The sequence below is a fragment of the Gracilinanus agilis genome, chromosome 4 (genome assembly GCF_016433145.1).
Source record: "Gracilinanus agilis isolate LMUSP501 chromosome 4, AgileGrace, whole genome shotgun sequence".
Lineage (NCBI taxonomy): Eukaryota > Metazoa > Chordata > Mammalia > Didelphimorphia > Didelphidae > Gracilinanus > Gracilinanus agilis.
The window spans coordinates 443,196,588-443,202,987 of NC_058133.1; the positions used below are offsets into that span (position 1 = coordinate 443,196,588).

Sequence of the window (6,400 nt, forward strand, 5' to 3'; positions counted from 1 at the left end):
CCACTAACTACCACATGTAAGAGTGAAAACTCAAGAACCCCACTTTCCATGGCTCTTAAGGTCACCCTAACCTATTTGATTTGCAAGAGCACAACAACTGATAAAATAAGCCATCAGACAAGTTCCAGCTTGTGATGAAGTGTAATTAAAAGGTGTCACACATTTACCAACTGGCTCACCTGTAGCCAAGCATATGGGACTAGAAAAATGCTTCACAGCTCCGAAAGATTCTAGCTGCCTGCAGAGCAAAATCATGTCAGCCTGACAGAGCTTGATTTAATTATTTTAAAGTCAAAATAATTAATAAGTTCCTCATTTTCCAACAGGAAAGCATTAAATGTGTCTCAATAAAATAATTCATAACCTACATGGATTGCTGCAGTGAAAGAGAGGTTTTTCATAGTCAGTCTGGGCAGAAAAGACTACTATATATCTGGAATGATATTTCCTTGCTGGGCTTCCCCCTGGAGTGAGAGTTCTGAATGCTACATTTCCTCCAGCCAACACAGCTTGTCTTGAATGCACCAGGGAGAGACTGCCTCTTCCTCCTGTTCCCCCCAACCAATCCACCTGAGTGATGTGCTTCGCTGTACATGGGCCAATCCAACTTGGGGAACCTTTCAGCTCCAAAACTTAAATGTTTGCTTACAGTAAATGTGCAAGGGGAGGGAATGTCTTGGAAAGCACAGTATTCCAGAGAGTAGCAGAAAGGCAGATGGCAAGTGAAGCCAAGCAAAGGAATTCTTAAAGGAAAAATAGCAGTGAAGAATGTGGCAAGTGGGAGTTCGTTCATATCCTTCTATTCATAAACATTCCTATGCTTCTCACTCATGGGCTACCTGTAGTTACACAAGAAAAAGGTAAAGAACATGAAAGGCCCAAGGAAGAATCAACAAAGCATAGATCTGGATCTGGAATGAACCTTAGAAGTCATCAAGTCCAACTCAATCATTTTACACATGAGGAAACTGGAGCAGAAAAGTTAAGACACTTGCCCAAGGTCATTTACCTAACAAATGAGACATTATTTAAACCCACAACTTACTGACTTCAAATAAGTCAGAATATGATTGGGAAAAAGTGGTCAGTTAAAAATATTTTACACACAATACAGAATGATCATTCTTCCTAAGGTTAAGGATTATACAATTGAATACTCTTTGGAAATCTCCAAAGGTCTCATAGCTAGTAAGTATCTGAAATCATATTTGAACTCAGGTCTTCCTGACTCCAGTCTAGTGCTTTATCCACTGTGCCTTCTAGCTGCTCATTTTCTCACCATAAATGTGATAATTTTCCCAGATGTTATGGAAAATCAAAACAAAAAGAAGAAAACTATAGACCAATTTCCCTAATGAACATTGAGGCAAACATTTTATATTTTATATATCATACATATATATAATTTATATATAAAAATACTAGCAAGGAAATTACAGCAATATAACCCAAAGGTCATATACCATGACCAGGAATGCAGGACTGGTTTAATATTAGGAAAGCTATCAGAATAATTGACCATATAAATAACAAAACTGACAAAATTCATCATTATTTCAATAGATGCAAAAAAAAAGATTTTGACAAAATATAACACTCATTCCTAATATAAACACTATAAACAAAAAATCAAGGATAAAGAAAAGATTATAACCACTATTATTCAATATTGTGTTAGAAATGCTAGCTATAGCAAGAAGAAAAGAAAAATAAATTTAAGGAATCAGAATAAGCACTGAGGAAACTAAACTGTCACTTTTTAGGTGATATGGTATATTTGGAGATTCCTAAATAATTGTCTTAAAAAGCTAGTTGAAATAATAACTTTAATAAATTAGTAGGATAATCATCCTTTCTATATATTACCAACAAAATCCAGCAGAAAGAGATAGAAAGAAAATTTCTATTTAAAATAAATGTAGAAAATATAAAATACTTGTCTCCTGCCAAGAAAAACCCAGAAACCATATGAGCACAATTAAAAAACCACCAATCACACAAATAAAGTCATATTTAAACAATTAGAGAAATATTTATTGTGCATGGGTAGGCCAAGTCAATATAATAAAAATGACAATTCTACTATGTAAATTAATTTACTTATTCAATGTCATACCAATCAAATTATCAAAACTTATTTTATAGAGCTAGACAAAATAATAACAAAATTCCACTAGAAGAATAAAAGGCCAAGAATACAAAGGAAATAAATGAAAAAAGTAAAAGATGAATCTGTAGTACCACAACTCAAATTATATTAAAAAGCATTAAGAGGGGCAGCTGGGTAGCTCAGTGGAGTGAGAGTCAGGCCTAGAGACAGGAGGTCCTAGGTTCAAACTCGGCCTCAGCCACTTCCCAGCCGTGTGACCCTGGGCAAGTCACTTGACCCCCATTGCCCACCCTTACCAATCTTCCATCTATAAGACAATACACCGAAGTACAAGGGTTTAAAAAAAAAAGCATTAATCACCAAAAGAATTTGATACTAACTAAGAAATAGAATGATGGATGAGTGGAAAAGATTAGGTACACAATACACAGTAGTAAATGACAATAGTAATCTAGTGTTTGATAAACCCAAAGGTTCAAGTTTTGGAGACAAAGAAAATTACTATTTGACAAAAATTGCTAGGAAAAATGCAAAGTAGTTAAGCAGAAACTAGATGTAGATCAACAACTCACACTGTACACTGAGATAAGGTCAAAATGGACACATAATTTGTACACAAAGGATATCATAAACAAATTAGGGGAACATAGCATGTTACCTATCAGATTTCCAGATTAAAAAAATATTTATAATCAAATAAGAGAGAGCATTATGGGATATAAAATAAATAATTTTGATTAGATTAAATTTTAAAAGTTTTGCATAAACAAAAACAATAGTCAAGATTAAAAGGAAAACTGAAAACTGTAGGAAAATGTACAAGTTTCTCTGATAAATGCTTTTTTCAAATATATAGAGAACTGAATCAAATTTATAAGAATATTAGTTAATTGATAAATTGTCAAAAGAGATAAACAGCAATTTTTGGAAAAAGACATAAAAGTTACTTATAGTCATATGAAAAAATGCTCTAAATCACTATTGATTAGAGAAATGGAAATTAAAATAACTTTGAAGTACCACCTCACATCTATCAGATTGACTAAAATGACAGAAAAGGGAAATTATAGGTGTTGGAGGGCATGTAGAAAACTAGAGTTAGTAATGCACTCTTGGTGGAATTGTGAACAGATCCAACCATTCTGGAGAGTAATTTGGAACTATGATGAAAGGGCTATAAAAACTGTGTATAACCTTTGCCCCACCAATAACACTCTAGGTCTGTATGCCAGAGCGATTTTTCTAAAAAGGAAAATGATCTATACGTACAAATATATTTAAGTAGCTCTCTTTTTGTTGTCAAAGTACTGGAATTTTAGGGAATGCTCAGCAACTGAAGAATGTCTGAACAAATTGTGGTATACAATGGCGATGGAATATTATTGTGCTATAAGAAATAATGAGAGGATGCTTTCAGAAAAAACACGAAAGATTTACATGAATTGATGTAAAGTGAAATTGCACAGAACTAGAAGAATATTGTACACAGTAACAATAATATTTTCGATGATCAACTGTGGATGACAGCTACTCTCAGCAATACAGTAATTCAAGACCATTCCAAAGAACTTCTGATGAAAAATGCTATCTACCTCCAGAGAAAGAACTGATGAATTCTAAATGCAGATCAAAGCATATTTTTACCTTATTTTTCTTTGGAGTTTTTTAAATCTACATTTTCTTTCACAACATGACTAATAGGAAATATGTTTTGCATGACTACACATGTACAAAGCCTTTATCAAATTGCTTGCCTTCTCATTGAGTGAGGAAAGAAGGGAGAAATGAAGAATTTGGGGAACTAAATTTTTTAAACTAGTATTAAAATTGTTTTTACATATAATTTGAAAAAAAATTTTTTAAACAAGCTGGAGAGGGAAATGGGAGATCATTTTAATATCTTTGTAATAAAAACCCAGATCAGGCGAAAAATAAAATAAAAAAATAAAAAATAAATATTTTTTAAAAAAATATAAGAACCATGGAGGCCATAAACTATCTAACCAAAAACTGTCTCTATTACATATCTGATGAGAGATCCTTCAGACTTCTGCGAGGGAACCAATGTCCACTAAATTCGATCATTCTACTTTGATGTAGCACCAGTTGTTAGCATAATGAGGACTAGGGAAGACATAGAATATATCAACATACTGGATGGATTCTTAGGGTTCCAAATTCAACTAGAGCGATGATATCAAATGGAAGGGTTTGTAGAGACTTGAGCATGGATAAACATTGCATAAATGTCTCCAGTTTGCTAAGTACATTGTTAAAAAAAGTTTATATATTGCCTACATCAGTCAATAGGTCAATACACATTTACAATAGGACCTAGTTTTATAGGACCAATATATTCCAAGACCCTTCCTGTAAGTTGAAAATCATGCATAATAGCAAGCCCCACAAACATGCCTAAACACTTTATAACTTTTCTTAGACTTATCAGAGCTATAGCATTACTACCCTTATACTCCGGGGCCATTATTAATAATTAAAAAGCATTAATGAAACAAAGAAAAACATTTCTCTGACAGACATGACTTGTTACAAGGAAGAATTCCAGACAAAGATTGATGCAGGAGCTAATGCTTGGTGCCAAACATTGTAATGATTCACACTAACACAGACCATGTTGCCAGCTCTGGTTCTTGCTTTAACAGTTGTTTGGAAAGTTTTGAACTGGGGTTCCCCAGCAGCCCTTGCCTTTGACTCTTACTTTTCTGTAGTCTGCCAGCCCCTGGGACCCAAATTTCTGCCACCCTCTGCCCTCAGGATGAGCTACACCCTTCCTTCACATCCAGTGCCATGAGTTCCACCTCCCAGATTCACCAAAAGTACTCCTTCAAGGCCAAATGTGATTGGGAAAACTGCTGTGTAATTTTATGCCACTTGGGGAAATGGCACAAATTAAAATTTGTTATTTTATTTATTTTTCTGCCTTTTTTATTTCCAATTGTGTATACCTGAATTTGCATTTGCTGTATTTGTGTATATGAGATCCTGCTATATTAAGCACCTCTAATGTTCCTGGCATTGTGCTAAATACTAAGAATATAAAAAGATGCAAAAAGGCAGTCACTCCTCTCAAGGAGCTCCTAATCTAATGAGAGAGACAGCAAGAAAATAAATATATACAAAGTAAACTATATACTGGAAAAATAGGAAATAACAAAAAGAAGGAACTAGAACTAAGAGGACTTCTTAGAAGAAAGGGCTTCCTATAAAACAAAGGAATTTTGATTAGGACTTAAAGAGCAGAAAGAGCATTCCAGACCTCGGGGACAAAGAAAATAGCCAGTGCCAAGAGATAGAATGTCTTGGTCATGAAAGAGGCAAGAGGCCAGTATCAATGGATGAAAGAGAATATGTCTGGGAGTAAGAAGCAAAAAGACTGGAAGGATAGGAGAAGGGTAGGTTACGAAGGGCTTTGACTGCCAAATGAAGCATTTTATATTTGAACCTGGAGACAATAGAGAGCCACTTCAGTTTAATGAATGGGAGTGACATATCAGACCTGAGCTTTAAGAAAATCATTTTGGTGGCTGAACAGAAGATGGATTGGACAAGGGAGAGATTTGAGGCAGGCAGACACACCAGTAGACTATTGTAGTAATCCAGGCATGAGATGATGAGGAGCTGCACAGAGAGATAGTGTCAGAGAAAAGAAGGAGGCAAATTCAAAAGATGTTACAGAGGTGAAGTCAATAAACCTTGGCAACAAGTAGGATGGGATGGGAGGAGGCAAGAGATACTGAAAGACCCAGGATAATATGTAGATTGTGAATTTGAAAGACCAGGAGGATGATGGTGCCTTCTATAGTAACAAAGAAGATTTGGAGGATAGGAGAGAGCGTTAAAAGAGAAGAAATAATGAACTCAGTTTTGGATATGTTTAGTTCAAGATGGCTACTGGAATGCTCACTTCAGTAGCACATACACTAAGATTAGAACAATACAGAGAAGATTAGCATGGTTCCTCCGCAAAGATGACATGCACATTTAGGAAGTGTTCTATATTTTTTGCTTGTCTCCTCAAGGAGGGAAGAGAGAAGAGAAGGAGAGAGTGAATTTGGAACTGAGTTTTTTTAAAGAACATTTTTTTAAACTTACATGTAATTTAGAAAAAATAAAATCAGAGAGGGAAAAAGAGAACATATAGGTGGTAGTCAAAAGACTAGTTTTAAGCCAGGATGTTCCTGAAGGACTTATGGGAAAGAATGCTAAACACATTGAAAGAGAGAACGATGGGAGTAGAAATTCTAAAGCAAAACATATGAAATCACTTAT

General features: G+C 34.7%; 1 non-coding gene across 1 annotated transcript; it reads left to right on the forward strand.

Moving 5' to 3' along the window:
• The first annotated feature begins 6,027 nt into the window (after positions 1-6,027).
• LOC123248114 lies at positions 6,028-6,134 on the forward strand. Its single transcript, XR_006506215.1, has one exon. It is a non-coding gene; the product is annotated as a U6 spliceosomal RNA (small nuclear RNA).
• Positions 6,135-6,400: the final 266 nt, after the last annotated feature.